General features: G+C 32.8%; 1 protein-coding gene across 4 annotated transcripts in view; it reads right to left on the reverse strand.

Moving 5' to 3' along the window:
- Nucleotides 1-20564, reverse strand: part of LOC117115048 (dystroglycan-like) — an 83464-nt gene that overhangs the window by 25983 nt on the left and 36917 nt on the right. For 2 of the 4 annotated variants that reach the window (XM_033258698.1, XM_033258701.1), the window contains exons 1-2: nucleotides 17023-17234; nucleotides 3206-3254 (exon numbers count right to left, since the gene is read on the reverse strand). The gene's annotated coding sequence lies outside the window, so the exon portion shown is untranslated. Of the gene's footprint in view, nucleotides 1-3205; nucleotides 3255-11619; nucleotides 11674-17022; nucleotides 17235-20564 lie in introns of those variants that run through there. The other 2 variants (XM_033258699.1, XM_033258700.1) reach the window with 2 other exon arrangements.

The following is a 20564-nucleotide window of genomic DNA, read 5'->3' on the forward strand; positions in this document are numbered from 1 at the left end:
GAGGGTAATCAATCAGAAACCTCCAGAAAGAGTAATGGACAGAGGCTACTGTGTTGCCATGCTTATACAGAATTCTAACTCAATTTAAGCACTTAGGGAGTCATACAAATATTAATGTGTTATTGAGATGCAGAAATACTGGAATTTAAGAAATATACATCATCAGAAATAAATGAGAAAAAAATGCCTGAAATTGAAACTACAGTACACTACAGTATTAAAAAAAAAAAAAAATGAAGGAAAGTTATATAATTTTTAATTATAATTAATCACAGGTTAATCCAGCAAGTCAAAAATAAATTTTATACAAAACAATTATAAAATATACTTCCTAATGTTTGACTTTATTCTGTAAATTTCTTATTTGACAGACAAAAATATTTGTTAACAGAACCCAACACGGAGTGCAAGATGAGGTGCCTGTGCAGCCAGCAATAATATCAACAATAATATCTGAAAAAGGGTACCTACTCTAGCGAATTAAATTTAACAGCAAGTAACAATTCTTTTGCAAAATGATTTAACAATGGCATATGCACCACCAAGATGAACAGAGAGCAAACAAAAGCTATTCAATGTAAACAAAACCTCTCCAAATGTTACTGTACACATCTATGTAACAATTTTAATTTTTTTTTTCTTTTGTTGTGTGTACACTTCAAACTGATACCTACAAACATTGTAAGGTTGTATAATGATAAATGCAGGTCTCAGGTAGGGATAAATAGGGATAAATTTGGGCAAGTTTACAATTAACACGGCCGTATGTTTACAATGTCATCTAATAACATGACATTCCGTACATGTTTCAAAGATTATTCAAAGATGAGCAGGTGAACTGAGTATTATTTGAATATAAATCCAATACTTAACAGATTATCATTTTGGAATAATCTGTCTCACAGAAGACAGAGAGTGTACAGGAGGTGGTATTTTAAGGCTGGTGCATCATTGTCGTTATTGCCTAGGGACAGGAGGGGGAAGGGTAAGAGAGGGCAGAGGAAAGAACAGATGAAGAATGAGCTGGGACAGAAAGGTACATACTTTGATCTGACATCTTCTGTAAGATTACATCTGGCTGTTATTGACAAAAAATTTCTGACTTCATTGCTATGTCAATAATGTTTGATTAATTCGTGATTTATACTTTTTAATTTTAAACACAGTATTTATTATGACGACTACTCGGTATGGGGTAGAAGAGAGAAAAGAGGAGTGAGAACTGTATTAATGCTGAAGTGTAATGTGGTCTTCAGAATGGTAGAATAGGAGGAATGGGAACTATTGAAAGTTTGTATTAATTCGAGGAGGGGAACGGGTGAGAGTAAGAGAAAAACTCATAGATGTAGGTGGAAATGAGGGCGATAAATTTAAGAAATGAAAGTTATTTTTGACATCGCATACAGCTTCCTGATAGACACGCAAAACACTTTCACTTTGAGTAACAAAAATCCTTCCTACAGACGAACCACATGCTTGTAAAATTGCTCAATAATAACACAATAAGCATTTTAAATCCTTTGACAAATCAGCCAAATTTTAAACTTAAATTTACACATTTTTATGTAACCATAATATTATACTTATAATATTATAGTGCTAATATTTAACTCTGCCATAGATTTGACAAAGGATTTAATCAATCAGTAGAATAATTTAATTTGCAATAAGGAAAAGGTCATCACCATGGCAAGACTTGTCTGGAGGTCAATCATATGCTACAGCCATATGTGAAAGGAATTATTTATAGTTTTATTCTGATATTAAAATATGATTATGATACAGTGTAAAAAAATCTCAAATTACAATACACAAATCAATATTTGACATAAAGATATTCCATTACTGTGACTTGTTAAATTATTCTTTACCATATTATCACCTATTATGTTAATATATAATATAGTAAATTTAGACATACAGTATGCATTATTGCATAAATGTCATTTACATAAATGGCATATTGCACTCATGTACCAATAACCACAATCAATGGCCTACATGACCGATTTAGAAACACACTTGCTTGGAATGGAACATTTAACAAAAATGTCCAATATATATATCTGGTTCTATATCCAAAATCACGCTTATTTCTATGCTCAATATTACAATACCATGGAGGTATTGTATTACATTTGCTATTACACATACCTACATGCATATGCCTACCATATTTCTCAGTATTATATTCACTCCAGCATTTAATACAGAATCATGCATTGGAGTCACCCAAAAAGTCCATATAGTACAAATCACTTTTTATTTCCTGTTATGAACATCAAATCCTGGATAGAAAATTAATTGTAATGCGCCTCGGAAACAGCTCGCTACATAGTAGGACGATGAAGCTCCACACACCCGACAGTCAACGTTATGCGGGATCGTTGACAAGTAGCGAACATCAATGTTCATATACTGTTGAATCCAGCGCTACATGATTTCTATAGACAGGACTAGAAAATGTGTGCTACTGCGTGACCAGTAGTTAGTGGCATGCTACATTCTCCCAGAGGCATTTTTAAAGAGAGAAACAAACAAACAATTATCTATTTCCAACCCCCTCCCACCAACCATCGTCCTCCCTTTGCTCCAGACAACCAGTGTTGGGGAATATTTAGTCTACATGAACAATTTAGTGTTGAAGGCACTATACAAAGTTATTTTTTAATGGTCGAAGGTACACATTTTTAGGCTTTTCTTAGATGCTCTTTCTAACAAAAACATTCATATAATCTAAATGAGTTACTACATATTAAATGCCAAGATATTTATAGTGTCTACCAATAGTATCCATGATTTATTAATCATTAACCTAAAAATAAAGAATATTAAATAAGAGTATTATATCTGATAGTCTTCTCAAATATACAATAATCAAATTCAAGTTCAAAGTATCTTTATTTTCAATCAAAGTAAGCATCGGTTGAATTACATAGAAATGTAAGACAAAAGCAGAAATAGAATTTGATAAAACAATAAAAAATATAACAAATTACAAAGGATCCTTATTAAATTAAATAAAAAAATAATCATACCAGCTTATTCAAGAATCTCTGATCTTTATTAGATGCTGTTACTTTTAATGGTAAATTTACATCATGTTTTCGAAATCAGTAAGTGACAGCATATAACATAAATTACCAGGTACAATAACAAACCAGATATAAAATTTCTAAAACAGAAACCAAATGAAATTATTTACCAAATGGAATCTTGAATATCACAGCATCCACCACTACTGATTATCCTCCCTAAAAAAGGAAAAAAAAGATGGTCATATTAGAATTATAACTTTTTATTAGACTCTATTTATTATTAAGTATTTATTATAAAGTTTTGTTACAATACATTATGATGATAGGATTCTGCCAATAATTTTATTCTACTTTTATTTCTGGATGAAGAAAAAATATGGCTCTGTCAAGGTTTTATGTGACCTATATGTGTTACTTGCCCATATATGGGCATGCCAAATGTCATATTACACCCATATATGGTTATGATGATGTCATATCACACACATAATCAATTCAAAAGTAAGTCAATAAAACTTAGTATAGACTACAGGGCCTAAAATGTTGAAGAATGAGAACATCTGAAACAATATCAACTTAAATTTTTATTATAATTCTTTCTAATAGCAAAAGCTATGTCAAAACTGCTTGTAATATAATCAAAAGAGATTTTTAAGAGTACAAAATGTTCACTCATTGATGAATTTGGAGGATAGAAAAACAAATCGGAAAGCAATATCAATTTTAATGTCTTTAGCTGAACACATGCCAGTACCCATTCCAAATGTGGGTATGAAGTATACCTGGCTCGATGCCAAGGCACAACACACATCGGATACCTATTCCCAATTCATTCACATCAAAGAGTTTTATCGAGTTTATCGGCTTGGCCCATCCACTATGCCAAGCACATCCAGCTAAACTGAATTAGCCTAGTACATTATGTTTATTACCCTTAAGGGCACTGCCTTAATTGCATGCATTCATACACGTTCAGGGGGCAAATACAAACACAACCTCTGAACCTTGTGTGAATGTGAATCATATCATGTCTAGGTCTGAGACTGAATGTATGAATACCACTCATCATACATTCTATTTCAAAGGTGTCTATTGAATATTGGAATAGCATTTTGAACATAAGTTAAAATCTATTTTTGTGCATTGTTCGCCAATATATAAAGGTGCGCATGCTTAGAATTAATCATAGAGACCATAGTAAGGTCTGTGGAATTATAAACCTTATTTATGTATCTACTAATCAGCAAGAATAGTTTCTCGTTCTTATTCTGAAATGGAAAGCTAATACTTTTAACAATAAGTAAGCGCTTCAAATATTGAATTTTATTGTTTCTAGTCAAGAGCACATTGCAGCCAGATCTTTAATGTCAGAAATCTCAGCAATCGGATGAAATGTAGAAAATGAATCGAAGTGTCACATTTTCAGATTTATTAAGTGTAATTAACCAGTGAATGGCCATTCGGACAGCTTTTATTGTGCTTTGTTGCATATATTTGTGGCATGTTTAATAGTAATACAGATATTAATCACCATAGGCCAAATTAAATAAAAGCATGTTTCTTTGTTTTCTTCTCTCTATGTATAATGAGTCAAAAAAAGTGTGTTGTAGTTTTATATTGGCTATTTTAAAAATGAAAGTCTGCCATGTGGGGGTAAGAGAAGATAAAAATAGAACAAAAAGACTAAAAATAACTCTCCCTTATATGTTTCAACACACTATTTTAGTTGATATGGAAAATGTGATGAAATGATGGGTAATTTAAAATATATATTTCTAGGACCAATAAAATGTATCTAAGGACAAAATGTATTCAACCTAAATGACACACGAGGTCCTGACCTACAGAGCATATCCATTATAACCTGTAATATAATGTTTGTCATCTCCTAGGGTTTAATTCTCCAGTTGACATGGTGTAGAACAAGCAGAACCAGCATGATAAGTGACAAGGGGGGAGTTTATGATCAATTTTATACCACATTTAGGACACTTCTCCCCTGATGGTTAATTTGAAGATGGAAAACTAGCCTTGAATTGCTCGAATCAGGCTAATGTGGAACAGCTAAACATTCTCTGGTGGCAGAAATGAGATTAAATTGATAACAACTGCTTTTCGAAATACATTTATAGCATTGACATTTCAAAGATAATTTTACAGTGACAAATATCAGTTAAACTCATATCTTATTTGCGTAGTCACAGAAGTAATAATAATCTATCTATGTTATCTCTAACTGAGTTACTTGTACATTATGTAGGTTACAGATACTTAAGACACTGTAAACATTAAAGCTTAAGTGAAGATGTGTTACACACATACAAAACTAAACACTCATTTCAACAGGCATGTATGAATTATTTATGTATGTAGTACAATTTATTCAAAAAATAAATACAAGGCCCACATGGCCCAACATGCAACACATGCCTGGCATGCACAAGTACCAGGTATCACACCAGGTGTACCATCACCAAGCCTTACACTATTTTAATTGTTTATTTATGAATTATTTAAGCATGAGCCAACCAAATAAATATAATGATAGATAGCTTAAAAAGTAAAGAACTCATTTTCAGTTGAAATGGAAGGATATGTAAACGCCAAAAAACATGGTGATCAATACCCCACTTGCAAAACAGACATAATGCAAAAGTAATGAAGACACTGGTACAGCACATTGTTGACAGTTACCGTAACCTGGGTTACTGGTGGTGAATACCGGTATCCATCAGTATCCATCGGTATTGTTACCTGTAAAACCTCATGGTTGATAGTGCGATACATAAATTGCCTACTGGTGAGCTACTACATACACTTTCACACTGTTTGCCAGGTAGATAACCAATCATATATTGACATTAAAGGTAATCAGTGGTAGTACACCTGTTCACAGCCACGCCTTTCAATGACATCCAATTCTGTTTTATCTTGTCATCCAAGGTGTGCCTTTTAAATTGACACTTTGCCAATGTGATTGACAGGGAGCACTCATGTCTTCCTTCTCCATAAATACATGTTTTATGTTGACATGTTTGTTTCGTCAACATTATTGATTAATATAAAGTAATGGATTGGCAGTTGCAACTTAAGTGGGTAGGGGTTATGATAAGTTACTTCTCTGGTTTTCACATATTAAACATATCAAAAGCCATTTTTCGATATAATATTTTAAGAGAACATTTTATTATTTCCACAAAATATACATATACTGGTGTGAACACAATAGGGAGGTAGAAGGAAAGAATAAATAGAAACAAATTTTTCAAAAAGCTGGTACTCAATTAAATGTAAGAAAACAGGTCAAGATGAAAGGAATGGGAAAGAGCTGAACCCAACTAGAAAATTCTAAGTTCCATTAAATATGACGAGACATGTGAAGCGAGAAAAAAAAAGTTTCTAAAGAGAATTTTCATGATTGTAATTCACAGACACTAAAAAGGTAAAGGCGAGATATTCATGAAAAATCTCATTCCTTCAATGTAGCAACTTTAATTCATTTAAAATTTATATTTAAAGAAATCATGTGACTTAACAAATACATTGTTGTCACATGATCTTTTAATATCTCTAGTTTATCAGCAAATTCATTTCAAATTATATTTAGAGATCAAGGGACCACTTTTAGTGTACAGTATACTTCGAGAGAAACAAATTATATTTTTTCACACTTTAAGTTTAGTGGCCTTAAAATATTTTAGGCAAATCGATAAAGCTTTACTAAGTAACTACCTCTTGTAGCTTGTACTTAAATTATAAAAAAACAAGTAGCCTTACACAGCCTTGATTACATAAACAGGTTTCAATGGTGTTTATCACTAAATCTACCTACTCTACCACGACTTTATCTATACAAAAATCTTCATTGAATATTAAATACATATTGGCCGGAAGCTATAGACATCCCATAACCTACGAATGAATTATTCATGTATTCATTAGAAGACGTCACTTCAAATATTGTGCACACTACCTGGTAGGACGACGTCAACATTATATAAATTTATTTAGATGCCAATAAAGTAGAACTTTAATAATGTTAACTACAGATCCTACTTGTTCTCTATTTAATATCTGAATCAGCCTTTATCAACCATTGGTTAATTTCAATTTATTGCATAATGTAGTTCATTAAACTCACTGAACATATGTTTAAACAACAGACAACAAGAATGGTTGAGAATAACACGAGCAAATTAATATATTGCATATGGCATAACGATAAAAGATTTTAGTGAAAAAATTATTCGTTACAGAGTCATAATCCAAAGTAACTGTTGTCTACTATATAGTTAAAGCTTGAAAAAACATAAACCTTCGACTTTCAATTCAACCACATGGGAAAGGGCTTACTAGAGAATCTTTTAATATCAAAAGCACAAACTGAGCATTTAACTCACTAAAACAGACAGACTAGAAAATTGGTTGTATAGTTTCTCCAACATTTTTCTTAAATAAACAATTCTAAATTTCTTTTGACATGCTTTTTTGTACTTGGATCTTACAGAATGACAGTGTCATACAAAATCTATTCTCTCCGAAGCATGGTTTCCATAAAATCGACACATGCTATTGCCGAGAGCTTTTGGCAACGATGATTTTTTGATCAAATCGGGGAAGCCTTCCCGATTATGTGGGGGAACAGCTACACAGTGTAATTTATTGCAGAGAAAACATTGTAGTGCGAGTGTAGCAATTTTATGGAAACCAGCCTCAATGTTAAGCTCAGTCTACAGCATCAAATTTTATTTGATGAAAACATGTTGTATACATGTTTATATGTTATGATGTGATGTCATCATGACCATATTTAGGCATGTCACATGTTTTTGTCAAATAAAATTTGATAGTCTGGACAGGACTTAATGTCAAGAATATTAAATTGCCAAAAAATATTGTATCAAATCACAATGTTAAACATTAACTGCTTAAATAACATGGTAGCAAATCCAAACTATGTTTTACATGGCTTCATTAAAATTTTATCACAATTCTCAAGTATGAAATTAGTAGATGGAATGGATCGGTATGACATTGCATCAGTAAGAGTTTGAGTCTATCGCTTCCCCCACCCCCTCCCCCATGAGATTTATCCAACTGAAGGCCTACACCACTACAAGGTTTGGGTTACACATCCAACAACCTCTAAAAATAATATATTTCTTGAGAAATTAATAATTTATTAGAAACCTATCATATTGAATTTATATTTATTTTGTGTTTTAAATATTTCATCATGTCTAATTATTGAAACTTCAGTGTTTCTTTCCTAATTTTCTAAAGAAAGAATTAAGAAATCTTCACAGTGATCTTGAATACATCACTTCAGTTCTTAAGTTCATCATCATTCTTCTAATCTTAGAAAGTTTGGGGCATTCAAGTTGAATACCCCTAATCAAGTGTTTGATTATTCTGCTAAGAAAAATAAATATTACCAACTTAATCTGTGCATTGTTGCCAGTAAATAGGGAGTGTTTTGCTCAAATTATGGTTCATTGATTTCTGGTTTCTATTAATTTAATTCCTGCAAGAAGAATTACAGCAGATTGAATGTACTGTATTAGTCTGCCGTTAGTACAAATTATAAAGTAAAATAACTCATTGATTGTAGTAGCTGCAACCATGGGGCTGAGCCACAAGGAGACCCTTGGTGCAATGCATTGTCGCCCCTAGTGATTATTTGGCAATAACCCGGGAGACAATTTCCGTCTCTTTTGCAACTAGTGTGTGCATTCTTTAATATAAGACCAACCGCTTAAATTAATATCTCTTATGAACCGGTACAATAGAATCAGTAACATCTTCATGGTTTACACACGATGATTTACATCTAGTTCAAGAACGCTAGACCACTCTCTTTTACTGTATTTGTGTGATTTTAAGGAATAAAACTTAAAAATAATATATAACTACTTATTTTATTTGCTTTAAGTCATAAAAGCAAAAGTTTTTAGACCTTTTAATAAGAAATAAATAAAAAGAAATTTATATTATAATTGAGTCACTTTGTGCCAAGGTCAGCACAATATCAAACACTGCTTCGAGTGGAATATAGCTCATTATAAATCCTAATAACTGATTAACTAAACTGTTGAATATTGCAGTATGCACAATTAGTATTAAATCAAACATCAATGGCTGTCATGATAGTTCTATAAATAGCTTGCCTGCTGCTGCATAAAGAATTTCATGTTCACTAAAATGTTAAACCTTTACTTTAAAATGCTAGGTAAGAAATTTCAATAAATGGTGACGATGACTATGACATTTGGGCAAGAGCTTACCCAGCCAGCCGTCTGGTTGTCTTTTGGACGGCCAACTATTATTTAGGACGGCCACTTTTACAGCGAAGGCTTGGACGGCTTGGCCTACTCAGCCCGGTCTAGCCTAGTTTGGCCTAAAGCACATTTTGGACGGCCTATTTTGTTTTTCTGGCTAAACCCTTGCATTGGGGGAAAAGGGAGCAGGGGATATGTGGGATATAGGGGACAGATGCAGCTTGTATATTATCTTTAAATCCATCACTATATTATATCAAACATTGTTATATAATAATTTAAGTACGGTAACTAATAAGCTAAGTTAAGTTAATGTACTGCATAGAGCAAGATCACCATAGTTATGTAATGGAATAGAAAGTATGTTACCACAACTCTACCATTATATTTATACCAACTTAGCACTCCAAAAAATGTTGGTAATCCAATAAGCTTGGTACTGTAACTAATCTAGTTAACAATAAGAGAGGACTTGTCAGAAAAATTTCCACGATGCATCATACTATAACCACAGATATGCGTTGTGAGCCCACGTTTCACAGACTGTTTCAATAAAGAATTCCCATTTATTGAATATATGCAACAATATGTTAGAATACAACATGGGATGAAGGAGGATGACGTATTAACAACAGGTGAATGTAGGACATTTTTCAAAGTGTGATCTTTTTAATCAATAAATGTATTCATTATTGATTGATTATCATCATCAAAACAACCGACATCATGATAATTGTCAGCTATTATTACAAAAATCAATAATAATGACAGAAAAGAGTATGATACCTTTAAATATTAGGTTTCCCCTTTCTGTCCTCTAGCTCTCTAATTCACAGCAGCTGGTCCTAACCACCAATATGCAACTCTTTCATACTTACAATACTGTTAAATTATTATTATTATAAATAAATTATAATCAAAGTTGCTATAGTTGGTGAAGTTATGATAAGCAAATTTGTTGATATACCAGTTATAGGTTTTTGGAGTGAGGCAAAGTTAAGATGAAATGGGCAAAATTGTTGTACTGATTAGGCAAGTAGTTGGGTGTGACAGGCCAAGTTTTTGGTGTGACTAGTCAACATATTAGTATGACTGATATGCTTAGTTTTTTTATGTGACAATATATTAGACAAAGTTGTTGTTATAATAATGATAAAAACAATTGTTAGGGTGATAGGGGAAGTTGTTGAAGTAATTGCTAGGATATCCGTGTGTAATACTACATAGGATATTAGTGTGATAGTCGATTGATATTGTTAATGGAGCAGTAAGACCAACGTCCACTTTACGTACAATATCCCCTTGGTACCAATTGTTAATGGAGCTATCATCGGATGGTACTGTATTCAGAAAGACCGACATCCACTTTACGTACAGTACCACTTGGTACCAATTATTAATGGAACCATTATTGGGTGGTACTGTATACAGCGGGTGTTACTACGTCCACTTTACGTACAATATCCCCTTGGTACCAATTGTTAATGGAGTTATCATCGGATGGTACTGTATTCAGAAAGACCGACATCCACTTTACGTACAGTACCACTTGGTACCAATTATTAATGGAACCATTATCGGGTGGTACTGTATACAGTGGGTGTTACTACGTCCACTTTACGTACAATATCCCCTTGGTACCAATTGTTAATGGAGCTATTATCGGATGGAGTTGATTGGTCGAGCGGGTAAATCAGGGGCACCGTAACCTTCAGCTACAATATTGGCGCTGGTTCGAACGGCTCACTCGCCAATGGTTCCGGCAGTGGAACAAGTCTTCTCGAATAAGGACTTTAAACCGTAGGCCCATTGTACGCATTTGTCTCGTGTGCACTTTAAAGAACCCAGTACATTCTTCGAGAAGAGTAGGGGGTTACACCGGTGTATTGGTCCATTCAGTCCCCTGTCCCCTGCGGATATGTCACATAGGATAGTGATCAAGTTCACTTATTGGCATATCCTTGACGCTCTTGCATAAAGAAATTAAATGAAAAAAAAAATGAAACAAGTTGGCGTAGAAAGGAACTGGCCACCCTACCACACAATACCGAGGCTTGGTACAATGGGCTAATTCCCCTACGTTCAATAATGAATATGGGACTACATTTACTTTACTGTATACTGTAAGAATGATGTCCACTTTAAGTACAGTACCCCTTGGTACTAAGGGGTATTCATAAATTGAAAAATTTGTCAACTAAATCAAGTGTCAGTTTCCACTAATAAAATTGTTGATGTTATTAATTGGTTGACGACATCATCAAGAGCAAAGACAATTCGTTAAAATTGATTATTCACTGTACTTGCCTTCCAATCCAAAAATCCCAAGCTTCACCCCTCAAGCCTCATAGACTCCACTAATAATTACAAAAAAATGTTTTAAATAATTGCTCTTCTTTCACTTCTGCCCTTTCCATCTGTTAGTATACAAAGATAATGTAAATGAGGATATGCCCTGTACCTTTTGACAGTAAGTCATGGGATAGTGCACTCACTGTAAACATGAACTGTATATTTAAATGTGAACCACCCAAAATATATGAGACAGCTGTTTATACAATGCGAATAAATTTAAACATTCAATTAAGTATTCAAATATACTGCAATATGGCAGAGGATTGCGAAAGAACACTTTATTTAGTTTGGTTTAAACATGTATGGATACCGTACCTGATTACTACAAGGATGTTGTTAGGAGATTTACACCAAATTTTCTGCCGTGTTGTCTTTGTGAGTAAAATAAAAAAAAAATTCACCCTACTTAATAAATTTTGACAGTTATTCCTGTTATTAAGAACAAAATGATTAATCCAAGCTTAAAGGTATCTCAGATATTTAACTTGAGATATTCCAGTGGTAATTAACTGAACATAAAGTTTTAATTAACTTTGGTAAATGACCAGTATTTATCACCAGAATGGCCGCGTCTATGTAGACCGGTAATAAGGTGTATGGCTACAAATCCATACAGGTCCAATGTCCACTTAAGAAGATGCTTATCACTGATCATGTAGGCCGTGATAATGGTCACTTGGAATTAAGCTAATTACTGCCCTCCTGTCCATATCCTCTCAAGTGCATACTTCTCGCATCTATATCCTGTTAAATAATTCACATAATTATCACCGCTCCTTACTGTAAGTGATTATTATCGGTAACTATATCTCTTTTTTTAAACCTCATTCTTATTCAACTGCTGGTTACAAGATCATTTCATAGTGTGTCTGTCTTACAATCTTACTGGTCAAGATTCTCTCTCTTAATCCCAAGGCCCTAGGTTCAAATCGTGTTAGACACACCTGGTTTTTTCCTCTCATAACTAATTACTTTTCATATAAATGAAGAATGTACAGTATTCATCATTAATTTTGACATTGTTGTAAGGAATGGAATCGTGGTTTCAGTCAATCAAAGGGAAGTTTGCTCAAAAAGGGGTGTGGCAAAATGGCAGAATCCCCATTTGGTTATTGGCCTGGACTTGATTGCAATTTCAGGACTATTTGTGGACATGATGGCAGCATTCAGCTTTGTTTAAGGTTACTATAGCCTGCTAGTACCATTAAGATGTTAATTACAGGTATCCTGGACGCATTGTTCCCATTGGGATCCAAATGTCAATACTTATTGACCAATGAAGTTTAACAGGTCACTGTCCTAATATCTAATCATGCCCAATACTTTAATATAACCATTATCAATCGTTCAAAGAAGGCCTATAATCATAATGCCATTTTTGCCTTATGACTGCTGTCCATACATCACTATCTCTAGTGTGTTTAAGTAACCTCTTCAAAAACATCTCACAATCAGCGTAAAAGCATTACTGCCTATACACTAGCAATAACCAAAGTGTATAACCACTACCATCAAACAATTTATTTATCATAACAATATTTAGCTTATAAATTCCATATATTATTCAAAATTTAATGAGCATTTTTTTTGGTCACATGATTTCAAATACTAATGGCAACCATCCATCTTCATATCAGATTGTAATATCCTTATTAGCGGCATATCCAATGAAACCAACCAACAGGTAATTTGATTCCACATTTGGACACGTTTGACATTCTCAGAATCATTGATATTTCCCAGACCTTTTCTCTATGAGAACTGTGCATCTAAGTATATATTAATTTATGTAAGGCCCTTTCTTGGTCTGCAAAATTATTTTGATAAAAAAAACTGCAGAAAGTGCAGATGTCACATTTTCAAACATATGGATATTATTCATGAGCTCATCATAAAAAACCAGGTTAAAATTCAAAATCGTCATCAGGTTGGGGGAAAATATTGGGCGTATGTGCATTTTAAACCTCCAGAGTTCTTGATTTACATATTATTTAAAAGTACTTCAGGTGATGTCAACCAAAGACAGTTTTTAATTCTTTCTGCCTTCTATATTGATGTTCTAATATATTGTGTTGTGACTTTTGTTTCCCTCCTTATTTTAGGTTAAATAAAATAAAATGTAATACAGTTAAACTTGCCTAAGTTGACTCTGCCTCTAAGTGGATCCCACAGTATTTTACATGCTGAATTGTCGTGTTTTCCATTAATTACAATTTGTAAGTCAAATGTATTCCAACATATCTTTCCTGTATATTTAGACTATCATGGTGACCCAAGATACTGCATCATGTTTGAAAATAAAATTTACTGGTTTAAAAGAGCCTGAGAAAATTTCACATACATTTTTTAAACTCCTCATTTAACTAACAAACACATATTGTTATCAAGTATTACGTTTACCCACTGTTACCACCTACATTACTCGTAAATTCCCTCAACCATGTTTTTGCTGACGTTTCTCTACACTCAATGCCCACCAAAGAATTCAATTTTTTAAATTTGTCAAAAGTAAAAATATTCTTAGTCAGGTTAGCTGTAACATAAAAAAGAAACACAATGCACCTATTCAACCCTATTTCCTTTTACTAACTTTCCTGAAATGAAACAGACAAATAATATCAATAGATCTAGCATTGATAAAAAAAAAAAAAAAACCCTCCCACAATATATATGCAACGTCAGAAAATCAAGCTTAACAAATAATAAGCATGAAAAAACACCCACAAAAATACTAACTGTATTTTGATACTCCTTAAAGCTCAACTTTATGAGTGTTTGCTAGAGATTTGCTCAGTGAAATATAAAATTACCTTATTGTTTACAAACTGAAACCATTTAACTTTTTTTTTTATCAGTGAAAAACGCCCACAAAAATACTCCAAAAATTATACCAACTGTGTTATTTTTGACACTCCTGAAGTCTCAAATTTACCAGTATTTGCAAGAGACTTGCTCAGTGAAATATGAAAGTAGTTTTATTGTTTAGGAACAGAGGGAACTTATTAAATTACTTTTTGGAAAAATTTTATTGAAAAAATTTACAGTTATAAAGTCAACCTAGTCTGTAACAAAGTATCGCTTTTCAACGTACTCTGTTAATTTTTTATTTTCTTAGTAATCATTTATGAATGATGATTAAAGTTTGACCTCCAATTCAAGACTTGAGAATGTGGGGTGGTCTTGAAGTTTGGTCTTTAAATAGAGGTTTAACTTTTTAAGACTGATATTTGGTACTTTGAAAAAGCGGTCATGAATAAGAGGGGTCATGGAATTAGAGGAGTCACAAACTGTATCTTAATTTCTTACATATTGTATGAGCTTCTATTTTGTTACGGTGAATAGAATTTTAAGCGTGTTTTTTTTCCCTGGCAACAATGAGAAACTTCATGTATTGTTGATTTATGTTTTTTGTGAATAAAGTTTTATTCTAGATACTCACTTTCTACACATAGCTATTAATTTTTGTAAACATGGAAATTATTTTTTATGTACAGTAGAGGCACTGGTATAGCTAGACTACACTCTCCACATTATCCATCTTACCGTATTCATGTTTCATATTTTTACAATACCTCTTAAATATTAAGTAGATATTAACATTTTGTTGGGCAATTCCACTCGGTACGCAGTGGTGGGGATTGTTTTAATTACTTCCCTGGGCGTGCTAAATTTACTCAGACGTGGGAAAAAGTTACTATACAAAATTGACTGCCGCACCCATGTCTACGCAAGCTATATGCACACTGTGTAATTTTACACTCACAGCTTATAATGGCTAGTGAAGGTAGACAGTTTGCTGTTTAAATATTTAGGAGGTATAGCAAGACAAATACAACACATGGTTTTATTTCGGTAAAGAAGTGAACTGTATGTCCCTCCTTGGATAACAGGACGTCATCCACTCCACTTGGCAACAGGAGGTAATCCCAATCACCTCAAACTATTAATGATTCTATGATACCAGTATTTCTACTAGATATCAACTCAAGTTACACATTTTTTTCCATAGATGTTGACTCCATGCTACCATGCCTAGTGATATTATGTTTATGCTGAGATGCCTTCTTCCAACATCTTTTAAAGTCGAGGGCTCTTATCACTGGGTCATGGGTCTCAGTAAGGATACCTTTGACAAGCCTGTACTCTTTCATTTTTTACATTTCAAACCATGTAATCTGTCAGAATAAACTGGCTATGATCCTTTTAGCAGTTTTCCCCTATTCCATAATTTCTGTATTGCAAATCTAGCTCCTCTTCAGGTTATGTTGAACATTTTGTGTGATGAAATACCAAGTCCTAGTTGTATCTCAATCTCGGATGAATTTGGAAGTATTGAATGTACTTTTTACACCAGAGCTGCTTTTCTTTGGAACATTAGTTTAGTTGTTACATTGTTGTTGGTTGCTACCATGGAGGTAATAATACAACATACCCCCAGTAATCATTATATTATTGCAGTGGTTATTGTTAATGTACTGTACCACGTTATTACTATTATTATTGTGGATGTCACCTGTATTTTACTATATCTTAATCTTTTTACCAACTGTCTGTAGCATCACCTTATTCTTAAATATTGCAAACATTTGTAAAATCTACTGTTTCTTTGGAAAGCATTGCAAGTCACTTTAAAGATTACACCCTAAATACACCAAATGCAACTCATATTCATTCGATGTTACACGATATTATGTGGAATTAAAATTATGTGAACGATATCAAATAAGACGTTTGTATTTAACATTTTCTTCAAGCTCTTTCTAAAGTGCTTTTGGATCGCTTGGGACAAATAGATAAGTGATCGGCCAAATGACATTAATAATAATTTAAATATTTTCAAAGTTCTGTCTGTGTAGGCAAAATGGCACACATTGAGTTTGGAACACTAAGTGATGATAGCTTACTAGGTTGAACTGTCAAAATCTATGTAGGACAGAGGATTTTAACTCATAGTAGCAGCTTCTTATTCCCTGGGGAAATTAGAAATTTCAGCAGTCAGTCAAGTTTATAATTTGACAGACCTTGTAAGGGCTAAAAAATCTCAGGTGAAGGATAGTTAAATCATTGTACATGTCAGACGTCACTAATTTGATATTAGAAGACTACGATACAATGCACTTTTCAAGTAAAACTCCATTGTTAGATTACATAATACCACAATTATACTTAAATAATAAAATAATAGTAATATTATAATAAATTAAATAAGTTAACCATTGATTGAAATACATCAAATCTTCTAAAATTCTAATAAAACTAATAAAGACACGATCCAGCAAACTGTTGTTATTAACATTATCCATCATTTGTATCGAAATAAATATGCAGTCAATATTGGACCACACACTTACCGTCTTTTCCAGTTGTTATATCCTTAGGGCCAAGAAATTATTTAATCCTGTCAGCTGGGATACAAACTACTAAATACTAGTCCACAACGGCGTTGAAGGTATACCTTTCCACAAGGCTTCCAGTCTCCAACAGTACATTCAATATTAAATTCACTTTACAATCAGCTTGAATCGCTATTGAACCATGAACTAGCCACAAATATTCCAGGCTCAGAATGAACCACTTCCGGACAGGTACTGTAGAGGAGGTAAATATTTACCTAGTCAACGAAACATGCAATAATTCCCATTCAAAGGTGAACGATTCATATTAAACTTGAATCAGAAGGCCGGATTCACTGAAATACATTGTGAAAATGACAAAGTTTCTATTTCACAAGTAGCATCCGGAGAAGTAAATGCTTTATGCAAATGTATGTGATACTATTTCCTGCACATCACATCCTCTACTTGAGAATGGAATGGTCCAAGAGATGAATTCCAGCATAGCTTGTATAGTTAATATGCCTCCCTGAAGACTCTGATAAATCTGGACCAATAGGGCTTTGAGCTGGTAATTGATAATGATATTAGAAGCCTGCTAGGTCTGGATTGTAACTTTCAGACCCCAACCACCTCTGTTTATTAACTGGCCCTGTGGTAACCTATGAATGTAAAGCAGATGTGTGAAGGGAAGGGCTAAATATCTTGCAAGTATCACCCATCATGATTTTGGTACAAGGATCATTCTCATGATCACTTCCAGGTCACAGGGGTCACCCATTATACTACTACTTAAACTCTGTATTAATAGGCATCTATTTTTTTTTTTTTCACTTTTGGCTTATTTAGTTCAAGACAATTCCACTTCGATCTTTGAGACAGGTAAGACTGGCTTATAAGATCAGAGGTCATTTTGGGGGACATAATCAATCTTAATTCTTACAGCTAATGATGAAGATGATGAGTGATGACGACGACAATTAGGATAACCCCATCTATTCTAAAGCAAAAAATTCATTGCTCATCCCATTAAAAAAATGAAAAAATTAAGGCACAGAGATGGTTCTCTACACAACAAACCCTTAAGTGTGGATATCTAGGACTACTGACTTCCATAAAACATAATGGGTATGGTCAAGTAACTTGGTATTTTTATTACTGCAAGTTAGTATAAATTACAATTTTTATCAATTAATGTAAACACGATGATGTTCAATAATAATTGGTACTGTAGATATCATTCTATACGAAGGAAGTCAGTAATGTTGGTTATTGAACAATTTAAATTCATTAACATAATTCACCAACATGGCAATCTAAATTTAATCCTTTAAAACGTAACTACTATAAAACGCAGCTAAATGATACTGCAAATAATTTACATAAATTTCACTCATTTGTATGTAAATTACTTTAATTTCATTTTTTTTACCAATGTTATTCATATAGAGTCTAGCGAACAGAATTGGCAATATTGATTTTTGTGGATTCAAAACATACAATGATGATAGTAAAGACAATAATTACAGACATGCAATTAAAGAAGATTGACTCATAATCTAAAAACTTAATTAGGTCCCTCTAAATTAGGACAATTCCACTTGAAAATAGGTAAATATCAGAATTTAAGTATTCATACTTTCAACTAACGGTATGTAGGCCTACTTGTTGTAAAATGTTAAGACATTATTCAAAGAACTTGATGCTTTCTGTTTAGATTCATTATTTTTCATGTGTTTTTTTTTGCTATACAGTATCATATTACTGAATTAAATAAAATAAAATTAAAATAAATTATAGTCAGACTCTGGAGGGAAAAAAATGTTTGTAGATATATTGTAGAACTGATTTCTGAATATTTAAAAACTGCGAGAAAAAGGGCGGTGTGTAACCACCCTTTTTTTTTTACACCTTTTCCCCCAGTTTTTAAATATTCAAAAACATGTATTTCATTCAGCGTTCCCCAGTTTTTAGTCAATTTTTTTATTTCTTAGAAAAATCAGTTCTACAACATTTACAAAGTGTCTTTCCTGCGGAGTCTGTCTTTAAACTCATACAACACAAGTTTAATGTATTCTGCAAAATTTGTAGAACAAGCAACGATAACTGCTAAAATGTCACCTTTTAGCATTTGAAGGTAGATCCTTAACCCCCAGGCATTGTTCTAGAATGTCCCATTAACAGCAGGTGAAAGGCATTTAAACCTGGTGGCCAGCTAACAATCATACCATCTTGAAAGATCATGGCACAGAGGGTAACCTTATAATATACTTAATATCCAATGTATCAATGACAGAGCATTGTGATAAAGTATTTTAAAAGTTAATTTTCACACCCCATTCAATGATGATAACTATTCTAACCTTGCTGAAAAGTTGTATGTTTCGCCCAAATATCTTTCAGATAACTTCAACATGCCAATTTTCAGATAACAAGTTTGCTCGATGTACTATAGATCTCACGTTCCAAGGGCATAATCAGTGGGGATTGCTTTGAATAATAATTGCTTGGCCCAAAAAATTATCACTTGGTCACCTTAGTGTAAAATAATTTGGGTACTTGCTGTGTATACAAAGAGTTAGAGGCACTAGGGATGAATAATAATAATTAATAATAATAATAATAATAATAATAATAATAATAATAATAATAATAATAATAATAATAATAATAATCTCAGTTGCTAAATTTTGGAAGCAAGGGCAGTTAGTTAAAAGGATATTTATTAGGATAACTTACTATTAGTGAGAAATAAAATTTTCATCCAACATGTCCTTGCTAGTGAGCAAAGTAATTATCAAAATATGATCAAAATTTGATTGTTAAATTTGTTGCGAAACTTGCACCAGTCAAACAGGTTGGGTGTTGCCTCCAAGCTAGAAAACCACAAACCATAAAAATACAAACATGGATAGATCAAATAGAATTATAATTTCTGATGCTATGCTTTGGTGCTGTTAGACAGCTTTTAGGGCTAAGTATAAACTAAATTAGATCATCATTAACAACAGAGGAAGCAATAGCTTATAGTTCACTCACTACCGATGACCAATTTTAAAATTTAAACCTCATAATTAAATTACACTTAATTGAACTTTTATTAGAGCTATCATTACACATTTAAAGGCTATATGACACAACAAACAAAGGAAGAGAGTGACTGATCAAAAGAACTGAATTTTAATTTTTTTTTCATTTAGTTGTTTTTATGCTAATTTCATCTAAAAGTACAGTACAATAGACCAAAATAATTTCTAAATCAATACAAATAGTAAAAATTTTGAAAATCAGCAAAAATTGAATTGTTTTGACCTTTGTCTTATTGAAGTTAATATTACTTAAATGACCCTTTTAAATATAGACAATTCAAAGTTTCAACTGAAGGTTTGAGGGTTTACCTAGATTTGTTCACAGCCAATTGACAATTTAAAGTATACTAGAATTACTTCCTGTATTAAAGGAAAGCAAATAAATACTATAAATCTGTCGCAGATTATTATAGTACATCATAAACCCATAAAGTTTTCAGTCTAAAGGCCAACTCAGACAGCGTCGTACGA

This window comes from Anneissia japonica, unplaced genomic scaffold (assembly GCF_011630105.1).
Source record: "Anneissia japonica isolate Jap-2015-1 unplaced genomic scaffold, ASM1163010v1 scaffold24_len2511860_cov200, whole genome shotgun sequence".
NCBI classification, from domain to species: domain Eukaryota; kingdom Metazoa; phylum Echinodermata; class Crinoidea; order Comatulida; family Comatulidae; genus Anneissia; species Anneissia japonica.